The sequence below is a fragment of the Crocuta crocuta genome, unplaced genomic scaffold (genome assembly GCF_008692635.1).
Source record: "Crocuta crocuta isolate KB4526 unplaced genomic scaffold, BGI_CrCroc_1.0 scaffold219, whole genome shotgun sequence".
NCBI lineage: Eukaryota > Metazoa > Chordata > Mammalia > Carnivora > Hyaenidae > Crocuta > Crocuta crocuta.
In genome coordinates this window covers 8,861,224-8,880,549 of record NW_027551572.1, presented here as the reverse complement: position 1 = coordinate 8,880,549, position 19,326 = coordinate 8,861,224, and the positions used below count along the sequence as shown (strand labels likewise).

At 39.7% G+C, this 19,326-nt stretch overlaps 1 long non-coding RNA gene across 5 annotated transcripts in view; it reads right to left on the bottom strand.

Annotated features, from left to right (window-relative positions):
- Window positions 1–1,702: 1,702 nt before the first annotated feature.
- The window catches only part of LOC144220803 (uncharacterized), a 38,474-nt gene continuing 20,850 nt past the window's right edge, over window positions 1,703–19,326 (bottom strand). For 2 of the 5 annotated variants that reach the window (XR_013331863.1, XR_013331862.1), the window contains 2 exons: window positions 16,668–16,717; window positions 6,758–7,266 (listed from right to left, as the gene is read on the bottom strand). This is a non-coding gene — a long non-coding RNA (uncharacterized LOC144220803). Of the gene's footprint in view, window positions 2,052–4,644; window positions 4,749–6,757; window positions 7,267–12,219; window positions 12,441–16,667; window positions 16,718–19,326 lie in introns of those variants that run through there. The other 3 variants (XR_013331866.1, XR_013331864.1, XR_013331865.1) reach the window with 3 other exon arrangements.

Below are 19,326 nucleotides of genomic sequence, written 5' to 3'. Positions count from 1 at the left end.
AATTCATTATTCAGCTTTGCTTTCATTTGTACAGACAGAGGTTCTTTTCCCTGGAATTTGGCTATGTAATGCTTCAGACCCCTGACTCCCCTTTCAAGCCCACATAACCCAATATAAAATCCAACCATAGTGAAGAGAGAGGGCTATCTCTTCTCATTTTTTTAATTTTTTTTGCTCATTCATTCTCCCAACCCCAGGCTCCCATGTTCAATCCCAGCATAACCAGTATACTTTCTTAAAAGGAAATAATATTTTTGCACATCTTATAAATCAATGAATTTCTTTCTCATGAGTCAATGGATTTCTTATTGTTTTACTTTTTATCTATTTGTTTGAAAAAGCTCTAAGAATTTTTAACCTAAAAAAAACAGTGTTTTAATCTAAAAGTGTTCAAAGATCTGATAGCCCAGGTTTGATGATGGGACAAATTAAACCATATGTACACTTAGATTTATAATCAATGAAACTGATTTATAATGTAATTGGAATTCTGCTACAGAAACTTCCCCACTCCCAGTCTAACTCTATAATAGGACTTTTCTAGATTTTAAAGATAAAATAACAAAGGGAAAAACAAGCTCAGAAACAAGAGTGAAAACCTAAAGAAAACTAAGGGAAAAAAAGAAAAAAGAAAAAGAAATAAATTTACAAATTAAGATAAAGAAAAATATAAGTAAATACAATAAAGCAAAAAAAGATCGGTAAACAAATAACTACAGCTGATGCAAATCTTACATCTTCTAAAGCATCACATATGTAAAGTCCTTAGGAATGGCTTCCAGCTCACCGAAGAGAGAGTGCTTCTCTACATGCCAAATTACAGTGGTAAGGCAGATTGAGGGAGAAATATAATCAACCATTTGTTGATTATTTATTTTTTAATCATGTCCTCAAGCATCTACAGATGTAAGGAAGCATGTGGCCTCAGGCTGGAGCTGTTTGCAAACAGCAGGATTGCCTGGCCCAAGGAACATCACTTGCTGTGTGATGAAAGCCACCCGTCTACAGCCGTGTTTGGTTAGCACCTATGCCCTGCTGAAATTGGCACAGCACATCCCTCGTGGGCATGCTGCCAGCCCAACAGATGGGCACAAATACAACCCTGCCAAAGAACCAGTGTGTGCAGGGAGCTCGCAACTGTGGTTAGATTCCTTTCCAAGGGTGTTGCATCTACTTAAGCTGCCCAGCAAAAAATTTATGGCTTACATGCCTTCAAATGGCATTAATGAATATGTAAATTAATTTTCCAGATTAGTAGTTCTCAAAGTGTGGTCCCCCGGACCAGCATCATTGGCACCATTTGGCAGACTGCTGGAAATTCAAATTCTCAGGTCCTCCCCCAGACCTGTTGAATCAGAAACTCTGGCGGGTGGGGCCTGGCGATCTGGGATTTAACAAGCCCTCCAGGCGATTCTAATGTGCAGCTCAAGTCTGAGAACCGTGGCTCTAAATCACCTTCTCAGATGTTTGAATTACTTGAGAAATTTTTTCAAACACTGGTGCCTATTTCTTAGGCTTAGAGATTCTGATTTCATTGGGATAGGGTGCAGCCTGGGCCTCAAAAGTTTTGAAATCTCCCCAGGTGATTCTAATGTGCAGCAAAGTTTGAGAAGCACTGTTCTAACTGCTCAGAATACCTCACACAAGCTTTGAGGAGTATTACTTCAGATCCTTCAAAATGGAGATAACTCTTTATTGAAAGAACATTTGTATAGATCTTCAGTGAAATAATTCTTTGATTGGTCCATCACTTCATTTTAAGCCCTTAGATAAGATGAAGGTTATGTAATCTGTGGTTTTAGGCAAAGCCCTGTATGCTCTGTGAGTCACTTTCAAGATGACCCTCCCTCACGTCGCCATATTAAGTTTGCTCCGGATTTCAGATTTCAATGTACTCTTTCAATCTCAATGAACGTGACATCTTTTCATGTAGTATCCCCAAAAGCTCTTCTACTGGTACCTCACACCTCTGTGTCTTTCAGATACCGAAACTTCTTCTTCTTCCCAGCCAGGATGAGATCTGATATCCAAAAATTTAAGCTTCAGTCTAACTTGAAATAATTAAAAGCAAAACAAAACAAAAAGCCTTTAAGCTTTAAACTTACCAACATATTTGTAATATTATATTTGACTAAAAAGCCATAATTATATTTACATATCCCTGCAAGTAAATGGGAGAAACTACTGACCCCCTAGACACTCTGAGGACATGAGATTAGGATCCCACACACACCATATTCACTATTGGGAAGCTCTAAATTGGGTCCTGGATGAAATTTTTGTATGATTTATGAAAAATGAAACAAATATTTGGTTTCCCTTCGATTTTTCAGCAACTAATCTATTGAAAGATGAGGCTGATGGCCCGTGATACTACTATTGATTTTGTTGAGGTCCAACTTAGCACTGGAGAAAAACAGGCTGGGTTCAGCACAAAGTCCCTGGGCCCCAGGGTGGTATTCTGACCTGGCGGTTTTCAGTTCAGGTGTCTCAACAAGCTAGGAGGTATTTGGAAATGTTTGGAAACATTTCTGGCTGTACACAGCTCAAAAATGCCACTAGCATTGGGGAGCCTACATGGCTCAGTCGCTTAAGTGTCTGACTCTTGATTTCGACTCAGGACATGACCTTACAGTTTGTGGGACAGAGCCCCATATTGGGCTATTCACTGACAGTGCAGAGCCTGCTTGGGATTCTCTCTTTCAAAATAAATAAGCATTAAAAAAAAAAAAAGAATGCCACTGGCATTTAGCTGGTGTTGCTAGATTTCCTCAAATGAATGGAAACCAAAATGGCAGTAGCACCCACGTTGAGAACAAAGTCAGAACAGGACAAGGTAGGCCCCTACCTGGGGCATAAGGCAGGTCACCAGAAGAGAGACATAAAAACAAAAACTAAGAATGAGCACCAAAGTATAACTGAGGTCCATGGCATGGCTGTTTATAAAGGAATACCCTTGAGAGGAACATCTGTGGAGGGAAGGGGTCTACCTTAGTCTATGTGGGCAGTCGTAACAAAACACCACCAACCAAGTGCCTTATAAACTAAGGAAATTTATTTCTCACAGTTCTGGAGTCTGGAAGTCCAAGATCAAGACACCAGCATGGTCATAATTTCTGGCAAGGACCCTCTTACTCATTCATAGCTGGCATCTTGTTGCTGTATCCTCACCTGGTGGAAGGGGTGAGGGAGCTCCATGGGATCTTTTTTAGAAGATCACTATTTTCATTCATGATGGCTTTACCCACAACACCTAGTCACGTCCCTAGTTCCCCCTACCAATACTATCACGGGGGTTAGGGTTTCAACATATGAATGTGAAGGAGACACAAACATTCCAACTATACAAGAGACAGAAGCAAAACAGAGCAGAAATCAAGCTGCCTCCAATGACTATGGAAAGTGCTGGAGCTAGAATGGTTCTTCAAAGTTGTCTCAAGTTGAGCTGAGATATCAGTGTCTTTATACTCCCCATTGATCAATCACTGCATATGGGCTGCCCTGGAAAGGGAATAACCTTGGGCAAGGCCATTCTCCTTGGTTAGGTAATTGCTGAAAGGGCTGACACCAGAAGGCCATCTGCTGACAACTCTCCTCAGAGCTGGGTAAGTTCCACTGAAAGAGGATCTGAATGGCATATAACAAGGATAGACAAAGTATGTAGAATAACATGGAATCCCAGTGATAAGTGCCACAACACTCTCTTCCAGGTCAGCTTTTGGCATGAGTTCCCTGACCAAACATATTAGTCCTGTGTTCAGAGTTTGGTTGATGGTCTTTGAAGTAGGGAAGTCGTGTTTTCTCAGGACAATGCCCACTTAGCCTTACTTGGAATGGTCTGAAAGAGGGGATTGATCAATAAAGCCATGGAACTTTTCCAGACTCTGCAGCAAGACCCTGTTGTCACATTCTCTGTTCTTGCATGCTCAAGCCTCAAGTTAGGCAATTAATATGTTTAACCTTCCAGCTCGGTCCCACCCCATTGGTGTCCTAAGAGAACCAAACATAGCTGTGTTTAGGTGTTGCCTCTCTCTCCTCTCATCAGTCTTGCCTAACAGGGACAAACAGCAGCCTCTACATAAATCTCTGTCATAGAAATTCAGTTGGTAGAAATGGGCTCTTGACGCCAGTTCTGATTTACTCAGTGATCCAGATCTGCCTTGGATGTTTTTGGTTTGGCTGGGACTCTCAGTCCACCCAGTCTTGGTCAATCTATTTTTTGCAGGGTCTGGCCCATGTCCCTGATCCCCACATGCTCTCTGGGATCCTGTATTCATCTGAACCAAAATGATATCCCCGATAGTTTCACCAGCATAGTTACTGCTCAGAGACTCTTGCTACAGGATCCCAGCTCATCTTATCTAATACCTTAATTCGGGTTTTGTGATTTAGACTTCTGGTCCAGCTCCCTTGGAAACTGGTCAGGTCAGTCCCCCAACCGCTTGCCCTGTAAAACTTAAGCTTACTTTCATCTCCTTATAGACCCACTGTTAAGGGTCCAAGATGACCACTGGCAAGTTATATATGCTATTATACTTTGAAGCCTCTTAGAAGGATGCTTCCAAAGTATAAGTTTCAGGAGTCATATTGCTACAATAATTCTATTTTAACCACATACAGATGACAGACTTAGCCCACAATTACCTTGGCTTCTTTTCTTTCCAGATCTTAGTCTTTCCCCCCACACGATAGGGTCATTTTACTTCATACATCAAGGAAGTGCTCCTCCAAACATAGCAACCCCTTTGCTAGAACATGACAAAAGACATAGCTCAACATCTCAGCCTCCCTTGGGGGCCTCCCACTCAAGTTTGGTTTCCTGTCTGGTTTGTGTTCTTTCTGCAGTTGATTGACCACACCCAATAAGTAGTTAATACTTTCTAGGCTATTTGGAGTCAAGTAACTACATCTCTCCCAAAACTCTGGGCAATGGTTTTGTCACTTACAGGTTTGCTGTATAAATAATATCCTAACCATTTAGTACTAATATTATTCATTCAAAAAAGACTCCACACATACTCATAGAGACAGAAAGTAGAATAGTGGTTGCCAAGGACTGCAGAGAAGGGATTGTGGGGAGTTATTTTTTAATGGATATTGGGGCTCCTGGCTGGCCCACGCAGTAGAGCATGTGACTCTTGATCTTGGGGTCATGAGTTCAAGCCCCATGTTAGCCATAGAGCTTACATTTTAAAAAGGGGGAACAGGAGTACCTGGGTGGCTCAGTTGGTTGAGCATCCAACTTTGGTTCAGGTCATGATCTCATGGTTCATGCGTTCAACCCCCGCATCAGGCTCTGTACTAATGGGTTAGAGCCTGGAGCCTGTTTCAACTTCTGTGTCTCCCTCTCTCTGCCCTTCCCCTGCTTGTGCCTTGTCTCTCTCTCTCTCTCAAAATAAATAAACATTAAAAAAATTCTAAATAGGGGCGCCCAGGTGGCTCAGTTGGTTAAGCATCTAACTTCAGCTCAGGTCATGATCTCATGGTTTGTGGGTCTGAGCCTCATGTTGGCTCTGTGCTGACAGCTCAGAGCCTGGAGCCTGCTTCAGATTCTGTGTCTCTCTCTCTTTCTGTCCCTCCCTTGCTTGTGTCTTATCTCTCTCTCAAAATAAATAAATACTAAAAATTTTTTCTAAATAAATAAATAATTTAAAAAGGGGTATAGAATTTGGGAAGATGATAAAGTTCTGGAGATGAATAGTGGTGATAGTTGTATAAAAATGCATATGGTCTTAATGCCCTTGTACCCTACTAAAAATGGTTAAAGTGGTAAATGTTAGGTATATTATAGCTTGATTTCTTAAGACCAAAGCAGCAACATTATTCTTTCATATCACTCCTATTTTAGTTATCTACCTTAGTTACAGGAGAACAAATATTCACTCAAGTTTCCACAAGTAATGGCCATTTATTTCAAGAGTCAGGATGGGACCAGGATGAACAGGGACCTGACTAGAACAGAAACCCAAGGACCCTCAGAGGCAAGATCTATGATTCTTCTCTCAAGTGCTCCATTACAAACATGCCTCAGCCTCCCCCGACCCTGCTTCTCCTCACATGTCTTTCTACGCCTTCCACTAAAGGAGTGGATCCCTCTTCTCTGTCTTTTCTCTCTCCCAGCTTCTGCTTAAGTATGTCTCACTATCTTCACTGTGTAGCTTCCTTATAACCCAGATTTGATTCTATTCTCTATTCTACATTATATCTCCTCTACACATTCTTTCTTATCAGTTCCTCCTGTTACCCACCTCATATTTTGTTTCCTAAATCAGGTTCCCATTTATAAGCCTGTGTTTGGAATGGTTGTGTCTCAAGAAATAGAGCTTTTTGAGCCAGGCAACCCCATAAGCTGTTCCCAGTCTATACTGTGGCTCTCTGTAGTACAATCAGCCATATGAAAAACAGACTTATATGGTACAAAACACAGCCACCTTCATCTGCCTCTTTGGCAGAGGTGGAAGGTATAAAAGACACTGTGGTAGCCATGTCCAGTACAATCTCATTTTCTATACCTTCTTTCCTTACGCTCTAGAATAATAACCCCTTTCCAGGCAGAGTCAGAGCAACTGCGTCTGGGTCAATGACATCTCTGGCATCAGTATATTTCAGGGGGCATCTCTATCGGATGCAGCTAAAGACCACATGACTGACCTAGAGCTGACAGCAGCAGCCACATCTACAGAAACCTCCCTTGCTCTATGGACCACCAACCATACCCACATCAGAGAGCATGCCTTGGGTGAGAATACACACAAGATCAGTGCAAAATGTTTGGCTTTATTTTATGGTGCATTTTATCCCTGCTAGTTAGTTATGATGTTCCTAATTTTGGCATAGCAATAATCTAAAACCTTCTTTGGACAAATATATAATGTTTAAGGAACAAATTATTTTTAGCTCTTGGTTATTGAATCTTATGAACATTATAGATCTAGCACATTTGGCCTACAACAAGAACACTGATTAATAATGTTTTAAAGAGCACATAATAGCTTATTGTGTGGGCCAAAGGCTAAATAAGATATTCCCCACACTTGGAGATATAGAAGGCTATTCCTTGAGACATCAGATCTGGCTGGCTGCGTTTTGGAGAGCAGACCAAATTCATCTGCTGGCTCAACTCCAGCTCTTCAGGGCTCGAAGCTTCTGGGCAGAAAAACAGGCAGAAAAGCTGCATTGTGGGTGCCCCCAAGTGGGTACATTTTGATGTGCACGCTGAGGATTTTCTGGCCAGCTCCTTTCGCATTAGGTTATGTCTTCAAAGTACTTTTAAAGATGAAAAAACAATTAAAATGTGTATGTTTTTCAGCATACATCTTTTATTATATACTATCAACAGAAGCAATACTTAATGTTTTGGATCATCACAGATTACTTACTTTTGAGCAAATATCTTACAGGAAAGTTTTCAAGTTGTGCTGCCATGTAAAAGTGTGGGATAGAGGTACCTGGGTGGCTCAGAAAGTTGAGCATCTGACTCTTGATTTCAGCTCAGGTTATCATCTCAGGGTCCTGGGACCGAGCCCAGCGTTGGGCTCTATGCTGAGTGTGTAGTCTGCTTAAGATTCTCTCTCTCTCTCATTCTCTCTCTCTCTTTCCCTTCCCCCCTTCTGCTCCCCTCCCTTACCCTCTCTCTCTAAAATAAATAAAATGAAAAAAAAAAATTTTACTGTTATTTATTTTTGAGAGAGAGAGAGCACGCACATGAGAGGGGCAGAAAGAGAGGGAAATACAGAATCCGAAGCAGGCTCCAGGCTCTGGGCTGTCAGCACAAAGCCTGACATGGGGTTTGAACTCACAAACCATGAGATAGATTATGACCTAAACTGAGGTCAGAGCTTTAACTGACTGGGCCATCCAGGCACCCCTAAAAATTTTTTTTAAATTTGAAAATAAAAATGTGGAATAGAAAAAGGATGGACTTTAGTGTCAGACAAAACTTCACTTTGAACTCTTAGTCCCTAATGAATTGTATATCCTTGGGTAATCCACTTAACCTTCATAATCCACAATTGTCTCATTGTTAAAGTGGGAATTAGGAGTATTTGAAAGAGTACTTGACTAATAGAGCTATGTTTTAGATAGATTATGTTACATGTAATGTAATAAAGACAGTGTCCATTATATTATAATTGCTCAGTAAAGTATCATTTATCTTTTTTTCTGTAAACAATATTGTTTGATAGATATATGCAAAGTAAAATATTTTTTTATTGAGATTATTTGAAATTCTAGGAATTCCTCAGTGCCTTTTTGATTAAATCCATCTCTTGCTCAAATAGGTAATTTATGACTTAGGACTGAGAACTAAGCAATGTGTGTAATTATGGCAGTGAAAAAGTGAGGTTTACCTGTATTCCTCAAAACTCTCAATGTCATGACAAAGAAAGGTTAAGAAATGTTCTAAATTATAGCAGACTATGAGACATAATAACTAAATGCAATATGTAATTTTGGACTGGATCCTATATTAGAGGGAGAAAATTCTATAAAGGACCTTATTGGGACAGCTGATGAAACTGGAATGTGGACTGTAAATTGAATAAAAATATCTTAATAGTGTTAAATTTCCTGAATTTGATAAGTAAACTGTGATTATGTTAAGAGAATCTATATTTATGATTGTGTAATTGACATATAAACATTATATGCAGTTCAGGAGTATAAAAATAATTCAATATTAGGATAGAGAATCCTCTTGTTCTTAAGAAATATACACAGAAATATTAAGGGGCATGATGTGTGCAACCTATTCTCAAATGGTTTAGGAAAAATTGTGTAATATGTGCGTGTGTGTATAGATGATAGATGTCTATAAATATGGATAACTCTATGCATACGCTCTGTGTGTGTGTGCGTGTGTGTGTGTGTGCACGCATATCTACAGACAGCATAAGAAAAAGAATATGAAAACGTATAGAAAGTGGTAAAAATCAGTGAATCAGGACAAGGAGTAAACAGTACTTCTCTGTACTTTTTGAAACTTTTCTCTGTTAATACTTAAAGCTTAAAAATCTAGGTTTAGGGGCACCTGGGTGGCTTAGTCGGTTAAGCGTCCGACTTTCGCTTAGGTCATGATCTCACGGTTTGTGGGTTCGAGCCCCGCGTCGGGCTCTGTGCTGACTGCCAGCTCAGAGCCTGGAGCCTATTTCAGAGTCTGTATCTCCCTCTCTCTCTGACCTTCCCCTGCTCACGCGCGCTCTCTCTCTCTCTCTCTCTCTCCTAGAAAAAAAAAAAAATCTAGGTTTAAAAATTTTTATATGAAAAATTTGAAAAGATAGCAAAGTAGTTGCCTCAAAAAATATCTGATAACTATCTAGTACTTTGAGACAAACCCAAAAAATTATTGCGAATTATGCTATCTGTTAAAGGAACATCTAATCTCTGAAGACCACTAGAATATATTAACTAATTTCTTTTTGAAATCGAGAAGTAAGGCATAAATGTTTTTCATGAGGAAGAAAAATTATGAGCTGTAAGAGTTCAAAGGAACCTTAGAAATCACCTGGTCCAAACTTCCTTCAAAGACAGAAAATCATTCAGATTTCCTTAAAGATACACTGCCCACTCTTAATCTACAGGATAAATCACTCTGTACTCCTATCCTGATGGTTTAAATTATATATAACTCATCATTCTGAAAATTGTAAACAAAAAGAAAGAATCAACTATTTATTCTGTCTTTTCTGGCTTAGCTGTAACATAAGGTAACAAAAATAGTTGATATGGGAAAATTCTTCTTTGTAGACTAATTCCAGCTAAGAAAAGAAAAAGAAATTATAGAAAAAGACTATCGCCATATTTCAATTCTCAGAAATAATCATCAGTGACTGTTAAAATCATTAAGCAAAAAGGTTTATCATAGATAAGTCATGCTGACCTCACTGATCAATTTTAATATCAGAAAAAAAGACAACCTGACATTTTATGCTGCCTAAGTGGTGCAATTAAGAAATATACAATATCACCTGTAAAGGATATTTTAAGAAGAAAAGCCTCTAGATCCAATTTATAGGAAATATAGGGTTCAGATAAACATGTCAAATGACTAGCAAAAATCCAGAATGGGAATAAAACTAGCAAAATCCAGAATGCAGAAAACTCTACTTGACAAACAACCAAGTCTCTTGAACTAATAAATTTGAGAAAAGAGTGAGGGAGAATCTACAGGCTAAAACAGACTTAAAAGACATGATATAACTAATTACAATGCAAAGAGCTTGTACAGATTCTTAATTTCAACCAAGGAGCTGTTAATATTATTAGACTATCAGGGATATCTAAACACTGGCTGCATATTTGGTGATGTTAAGAAATTATTGTTAGACACTTTAGGTATGATAATGGTATTGTACTTTTGCTTTTCAGGAGAGAGTCCTTATAGGAATTCATACTTACACATTCATAATTTAAATGTTATGACTTCTGAAATTTGTTTCAAAATGACATGGGGTAGATGGGGAAGAGGTGGATGAGAAGGAGAAGAGAAGAAATGAGATTGACCATGTGCTGATAACTGTTAAAGCTGGGTGACGGGTGGGAATTAATATACCATTCTCCTTACTTTTGAGTATGTTTGAAATTTCCATTATAAAATGTTAAACATTATTTTGAAAAGATTGAAGTAGCTATGTGTTTACTGAAATTGAAACACTACTAACATTGTACATTTATTGAAAAATCAAAGTATAACTTGTTTGTTTTTCATTATGGGAAATATATACAACTTACCACTTTAATCATTTTTAAGTGTACAGGTCAGTAGCGGTAAGTACATTCACATGTTGTGCAGCCATCATCACTATCCACGTCCAGAACTTTTTCAGCATCCCAAACAGAAATTCTATCTCCATTAAACAACAATTCCCCATCTCCCTGCTCTTCAGGTCCTGGTAGTTTCTATTTTACTTTCTGTCTCTATAAATTTGCCTATTCTAAATATGTTATATACATAAAGTCATACAATATTTATCCTTTTTTCATTATTTCACTTAACATAACATTTTCAAGATTCAGCCAATGCTACAGCATGTATCAGAATTTCATTTTGCCTTATGGCTGAATAATACTCCATTGTGTCTTATACCACATTCTGTTTCTCCATTCATTTGTTGGTGGACGTTTGTATTGTTTCCTCCTTTTGACTATTGTGAATAAAGCTGCTGTGAACACTAGTGTGTGTACAAGTATCCGCTGGAGTACCTGCTTTCAATTCTTTTAAGCATGTACCTAGATGTGGAACTGCTGATCGTATGGTGATTCTACGTTTAACTTTTTGAGGAACCATCACACTGTTTTCAACAGCAGCTGCACCATTTCCCATTCCTACCAGCAATGCACAAGGAGTCCAGTTTTCCAACATCTTCACCTACAGTTGTTACTTTCCTTTTTTAAAATAACAGCCATTCTAGTCGTTGTGAAGTAGAATCTCATTTGATTTGCATTTCCCTCATGACTGGTGATGGGGTGCACATTATCGTGTGCTTATTGACTATTTCTATAACTTGTTTGGGGAAATGTCAATTTCTTTGTCCATTTTTTAATTTGGTTGTTTGGAATTTTTCATTTTCTCCCATCCTGTGGGGTATCTTTTCACTCTCTTGATAATGTCCTTTGATGCACAAAATTTTTAATTTCGATGAAGCCCAATTTATCCATTTTTCCTTTTGTTGCCTGTACTTTTGCTGTCAAAGCCAAGAAATCATTGCCAAATCCAGTGTCATAAAGATTTTCCCCTACTTTTTCTCCTGAGAGCTTTATAGTTTTAGATTTTACATTTGGGTCTTTAATCCATCTCGATTTCATTTCTGTATACGGTATAATGTAAGTGTCCAACTATTTTGCACGTAGTTATCTAATTTTCCCAAAACTATTTGTTAAAAAAGAAGACACAAGTTTTTATTTAAGAAAATTTTCAACTATATTCGTACACTTCCATATAAAAACATAGTGAAAGATCCAGCAAGATATACACTATACTATTCTTCTTTAAATAGGCCCCATGCCCAACATGGGATTCAAACCCACAACCCAGAGATCAAGAATCGCATGCTCTACCAACTAAGCTAACCGGGCACCCCTACACTGTACTGTTAATGGTGATTACTTCTGAAAAGGAAAACAATCTGGGGAGGAAGATATACAAGAGCTACAGGTTTAGCCGTACATAATTTTATATTGTTTAGGTTTTTTATAAGCCTGTATTCATATATTACTTACATAATTGTTAAAAGGTAGTTCTAGTGGGGGTATTTTTCCTATTTGTCCTTAAGAGAAAGTTGATTGGATGTTGAAGCATGGGACCAGTAGGCCACGGGTGGATACTCTGGCAAGGCAGGGGTCCAAATTAAATAAAAACTCTGAGGCAGGAGAACTGTAGCGTGGCAAGGAATTAGTAGATCTCAAGGGTAATGCTGTTTGTCCAGATAATCTGCCAGCGGCTATAGCAAATAGAGACAGTTAAGAAGACGCAGTCCTAATTCTTAACCTCCCACTCCTATGCCCCAATCTCCCACCCTAATTTATTCCATTTTTAAGCGTCAGCTGTATTTGAGAGGTCTCAGTAAACTTTGCCAGAACAAAGCAGCCAAAGGTACAAAGAGGTTTTTAATGCCTTGGTTTTTTGAACAATGGCAAGTAGACTATTTTGGCCAGACCAGAGGGTTTTAATAGCAGACTCGCAAGGGGAAACACACACACACACACACACACACACACAGTTTAATTTTACATTAGTATGTATATTATTTAAAATATTTTTAATGTTTATTTATTTTTGAGAGAGAGAGAGAGACAGAGCATGAGTGGGAGAGGGACAGAGAGAGAGAGGGAGACACAGAATCTGAAGCAGGCTCCAAGTTCTGAGTAGTCAGCACAGAGCCTGACATGGGGCTCAAACTCACAAACCATGAGATCACGACCTGAGCCAAAGTCAGTTGCTTCACTGACTGAGCCACCCAGGCGCTCCAGTATGTATTTTATTTTCGTTTTTACCAAAGAAATATCTTTGGGAAGCAGTCTCACAATTGTATATAATAAATGAATAAAATGCTTGTTGAATAAATGACACATAAATCTGAAGGAGAAGAGATGAAGACAAGCAGACTAAGAGTACCCTCATACTAGTAAGACATTGCCCTAAATAGGTGGTTTCAGTGGGGGAAGAAAAGAAAGGTATACATGGAGACTTGCTGCCCAGTAAGGCCCTGGACAAGACCCCTGGATAGTCAAGAAGTGTGACTATGGAAGCCTATGATTTTTACCCTCTAGTAAGTAACCTATCAATGACTGACTTATCATTGGGTTGACACTGCCTCACATGTCCTGGCCCTCACTCTGTTCCCTTTCCACCCAGTACCCTGTCACTGATGACTCTCTTCTAGCTGCTCTCTTCCTACAGGGTTTGTATCCCAAGAGCAATTTGAAGGCCAACCTAGAATGATATTCCTAGCTTTTCTTCTAGAAGCCAGAGTGGTTCTGAACGTGTTTGGTCGCTTTTTGCTTAACAGTATTTCAGCAACATTATATATCAGCTTCCTAAATCTGCCTGCCTAGAGATATCAGTCTTCCTTTCTGACATACTTCTGCCCAGTTTTGTGGGTACCTGGCTCTTTTCCCGTCCTTGCAAATTTTGGGTACCCAGGATGGGCCTGGTCCTATGACCTAGCCAGCCAGCTAGAATACCAACTATGCTCTTGGGGATGATGCCATTATTTGTCAGAGCGCACCCTTACTGCTCATCTCCCTGGCCTTGTACTAAACTAAGATCCATAATGAATGACCTATCCCGTACAATGCCTGGCAGCTCAGCTGCCTGCATTCCAAAATCAGGTCCCCATCCCATCTTCGATTCGTCTCTTCAGATTGATAACCTGTGCCTGGAATCAGACAAGAGCTTGAGTACTTTAGGCTTCCTGTGGCTGCTGTAACAAACTACCACAGACAGAATGGCTTAAAACAACACAAATTAATTATGTTTCTGTTTTGGAGGACAGAACTCTGAAATGGGTCTCACCAGCCTCCACAGATACATGAAAATCCAAAAGTAGAAATACTTTTATACAAAGTATAAATATACTTTAAATATAAAGCATTACTTAGCATGATGCACCGGTATCATATAGAATCCCTTTAATTCCCAAAATTGACATAAGATTCTGTCTACATCACATGGCTGTAGGACTAGGAGTATCACCCTTAAAGGCCTCACTAGGGCTAGAATAGCAGGGAAGTTCGATAAGCAACTTGTACTAGTGTTGTGAAACTTCTTATCTCTTAACCCTATACTGAACATCGGGGTCCATAGAATATAAATGGATTTAACTTCTTGAGAAAGAGTAGGACATCTAGCTGTCTTTTAAAAATAGCTAAAATTGCTATTTTTAATTTGATGCCTTGCAATCACATACAAGAAACTTCAGCCAAGATATAGATAAGGTATACATACATACACAAACACACACATACACACACACACATGCACACACACATTGTGCTTTCAAGCAGTNAACATCGGGGTCCATAGAATATAAATGGATTTAACTTCTTGAGAAAGAGTAGGACATCTAGCTGTCTTTTAAAAATAGCTAAAATTGCTATTTTTAATTTGATGCCTTGCAATCACATACAAGAAACTTCAGCCAAGATATAGATAAGGTATACATACATACACAAACACACACACACACACACATGCACACACACATTGTGCTTTCAAGCAGAGATAAACTACCATAGATAGATTAAAGTTCAAGTATAATTTAAAAAACATTGTGTAAGGCTACATCCAAGCCCAACACCAAGAACCGAAATTCAACATTGAATAATGCTTCCCTGGGACCCCTGGCTGGCTGGGTTAGTAGAGCAAGTGACTCTTGACCTCGCAGTTATAAGCTCGAGTCCCATGTTGGGCGTTGAGATTACTTAAAAATAAAATCCTTTAAAACATAACAATGCTTCCTTTTGGTTTAATTAATGCAAGTACCACAGAGGGGATAATGTAATAAATTTTGTCAATGATTGCATCCTGGTTTTTAAAACATTAAAGTAATTCACACTCATGGGACACTTGGGTAGCTCAGTCGGTTCAGTGTCTGACTTTGGCTCAGGTCATGATCTTGTGGTTCATGAGTTCAAGCTCCACATTGGGCTCACTGTCAGCACAGAGCCCACTTCAGATACTCTGTCACCCTCACTCTGCCCCTCCCCTGCTTGTGCTTTCTCTCTCTCAAAAATAAACAATTGATGGGTATGGGGGGGGAGGAAAAGAGGGGTGATGGGCATGGAGGAGGGCACTTGTGGGGATGAGCACTGGGTGTTATATGGAAACCAACCTGACAATAAACTATTTAAAAAAATAAAAATAAATTTAAAAAAATAAGGTCAATTAGACCTTCAAAAAAACTATAAAAAAAAGTCATTCATGCTCATGGTAACCTATCAAGTAATACAGTGATGAAAAGAAAAAGTTAACAGTCTCTCCCTTCCTTCTCCAACCTCATGGCTCAAAAATTTATTGAGTGCCTATTAGTGGGCCAAGCATGTTCTAGACTCTGTGGATACAGCAACGGGTAAAACAAAGTCTCTGCCACCATGGACCTACAGTCTAATGCAAGAGCCAGACAAATAATGGGAGGTGGCAGTAAGTGTAATGAAGAAATATTAAGATATGTAAGGGATCCAGGAAGGCCTCTCTTAAGAGAAGACTTGACCAAAGACTTGAACAAAACAGAATTGTAAACCAAGTGAATATCCAGGGGAACAATGGCCCATGCTAAAGGAACAGACGTGCAGCTATGTGAGATGGAATATGGTTGGCACATTGGAGGAATAGCATGAAGCAAGGTGATCAAGGAGCTATGTTCTTATCCATCTATAGAAACTTTCTGAATTTACCCTGCATAGTTATGGTACCAACTTGATGCAGTTAAATTCATTTGTTTCATTTACCATCAATTATTAGGGATTTTTTACAATTCAAAACTTTTTTAGGGGCGCCTGGGTGGCTTAGTCAGTTAAGCATCTGACTTTCGCTTAGGTCATGATCTTGCGGTTCGTGGGTTCGAGCCCCGCATCAGGCTCTGTGCTGACTGCCAGCTCAGAGCCTGGAGCCTATTTCAGTCTGTGACTCCCTCTCTCTCTGACCCTCCCCTGCTCACGCTGTCTCTCTCTCTCTCTCCTAGAAATAAATAAAACATTAAAAAAATTAAAAAAAAACAACAACAACAAAAAAAACCTTTTTTAATGTTTACTTATTTTTGAGAGAGAAAGACAGACCATAAGCAGGGGAAGGGCAGAGAGAGAGGGAGACCCAGAATCTGAAGCAGGCTCCAGGCTCTGGGCTGTCAGCACAGAGCTCAACCTGGGACTTGAACCCACAAACCATAAGGTCATGACCTGAGCCCAAGTTGGATGCTTAACCGACTAAACCACCCAGGCACCGCTCAATGAGGCACTTTCTAAACAGCCCAGTCTTTTTTCTTAAGCGATTTCCCTTATCACACACCACACAACTTAGTCCTAAAACATTTACTAATTTGTGTTTTTCTCCAATTTTTTATATACCTTAGTTTAAATTTTCATACAGTGCAATTATAATGAAAACTCTTACATTTTCCTGTATACTCATTATGTTCAAAGAGATGACACAGTATTTATTGGGAGCTCACCTTGACTGAATGATCCTACAGAATTAGCACAGGTTTGGAGGTTTGTTTTCCTTTAAAAAAGATAAAGTGATAACAAATTAAGACCAATGATAGGAAACAAAAATTTTAATAAGAAAAGCAAAATAGTTTTATAATGAAGCCCAGAATATTTTTAACTCACATTTCTGATTTTCACTTCCAGAAATAATATGTATATTTTAAAATCACACTAATGTGAGAAGGCTGGTGAAAACCTTACAGGCTATTAAACTGAAAACTTTCAAAAGCAGGTAAGTTAAACATCTTTCCATCTGTCTAGGTTAGAACTACCTTACGATAGGTTTTTTTTTTTTTTTTGGAAAAAAAAGTGCGAGAGAGCACCAGCAGGGGAGGAGCTGAAAGAGAGAGAGAGAGAGAAAGGGAGAGAGAGAGAGAGAAAAAATCCCAAGCAATCTCCACTCTGTCAGCGCAGAGCCCAATGTGGAGCTCAAACTCACAAACTGCAAGACCACGACCTGAGTGGAAATCAAGAGTTAGAGACTTAACCGACTGAGCCACCCAGGCGCCCCTCCCTCCCCCGCAATAATTTTAATAATAACAACCCCATTCCACCCCAGAATTTCAAGGAGTGGGGAGTCAGTGACTAAGACATGTGATTCTATCTGGTTTACTCTGAGTTATGCCTGGGATTCTGAACTGAAATTGTCCACATTAAGGTGCTGCTGCCTCCTAATTACTTAAAAACAACTTTTAGAAATTTTTAAAGGGATGCCTGGCTGGCTCAGTTGGTGGAACATGCAGCTTTTGATCTTGAGGTCGTGGAGGTGAGCCCCATGTTGGGCATAGAGATTACTTTAAAAAAAAAAAAAAAGGATGCTGCCTCCTCCACATGGATCACAAAGGGGACATTATCTTCTGTTTCAATTACCTGTGACTGTGTAATAAACCACCCTAACATTTAGTAGCTTCAAACAATAACCTTTCCATGGCTTTTGATTCTGTGGATTAGCAATTTAGGCAAGGCTCATTTCCGTTCCTTGTGGTGTTGGCTGGGAAAGCTTGATAAAAGATGGAGAAGCCAACATGGCCTCAGCCACGTGTCCAGGGCACCTCAGTTCTCTGTTATGAGGCTTTTCCCCCCCCCTGTTCAAAAGGTTTCTTATCCATCAGCACCATAACCCATGTTTCTTGATGTGATGGCTGGCTTCCAAGGAGAGAATGAAAGTTATGAGACCTAGTCCAAAATTCACACAGTGTCACTTCCAATGCATTCTTTGGGTCAAAACAAGTCACAGGATTAGTCCAGATTTGGGTGCCTGGGTGGCTCACTCGTTTAAGCATCTGACTCTTGATCTCAGCTCAGGTCATGATCTCACAGTAGTAAGACTGAGCCCCGTGTCAGGCTCTCACTAAGTGTGGAGCCCACTTGGGATTCTCTCTCCCTCCCTCTCTGTCCTTCTCTGCTTGTGCATGCTCACTCTCTTTTCTCTCTCAAAATAAATAAATGAACTTAAAGAAAAAAAGATTAGCCCAGATTTAAGGAGAAGGGACACAGACACCATTGCTTGATGTGTGGCAAAGTCACATTGCAAAGGGCCATGCAGGATAGGAAGGACTGCCGCACTTGTATTTGGGAAGGCTCTTCCGTGCTTCTCTTTATTGCTCCATTCCTTTTGTCCCCATGCCATCATACTCAGGCTTACCAGATACTGCCAAACTATGATGTCATAACTTAAGATGCTTATTTCCACGATTTAAGAAAAATACAGAGAATTGAATACTCTAAAAGAAGTCCCCTGTGCATCTTTGTAGTCTTGCTTTACTCCTCTCAAAAGGTGCCATTTTCCATCAAACTTCCTCAGTAAGTATTTATCCCCTATCAACATGGCTGATGTCACTCAAGATCCACCTCTCTCTGTTACACACACACACACACACACACACCATTCTCACAGGTAGCACACCTGTTCTTTGAACACCTAATATTCTTCATAAATACTTAAAACTCTGGTAGAACACACCAAGGACCTATTGTCTCCTCTTCTAGGCCAGCTCATCTGCTTCTTGACATTGACAGTCAGAGCCTGGACTTAGATTGCACCTCCCCCTACCATAGGCACCTAGCCCAAATGCACCCTGGAAGTGGTCGTCTTAGGGACCCTGGCTTCTCTCCTGCCTCCTCCTCCTCCTAAGAGGTTACTGCTACTGATTTATGGCTGAAGAGATAAGAACTTCCCTTAAACCGTCTCTGCACATAAATCCATTTAGGATAGTTTCTCCCCAAGAGGATCTATGATTGAAGTATAGGATATGTGATGGTTAATTCTGAGTCAACCTGACTGGCCATGGCGGTGCTTAGATTAAATATTATCTCTGAGTATCTGTGAAGATGTTTCTGGATGAGATTAGCATTTGAATCAGTGGACTTGGTAAAGTAGAATGTCCTCCACAATGTGGGTGGGCATCATCTGAGCCACTGAGGGTCTGAATAGAACAAAAGGCAGAGGAAGGAAGAATTTGTCCCCTTTTCCCCCATCTCACTATTGAGCTGGGACATCTTATCTCAGTTCTGGCACTCAGACTGGGAATTACTCTATTAGCCTCGCTGGTTCTCAGGCCTTCAGATTCTAACTGAATTATACCACTGGCTTTCCTGGGTCTCCAGCTTGGAGACAGCAGA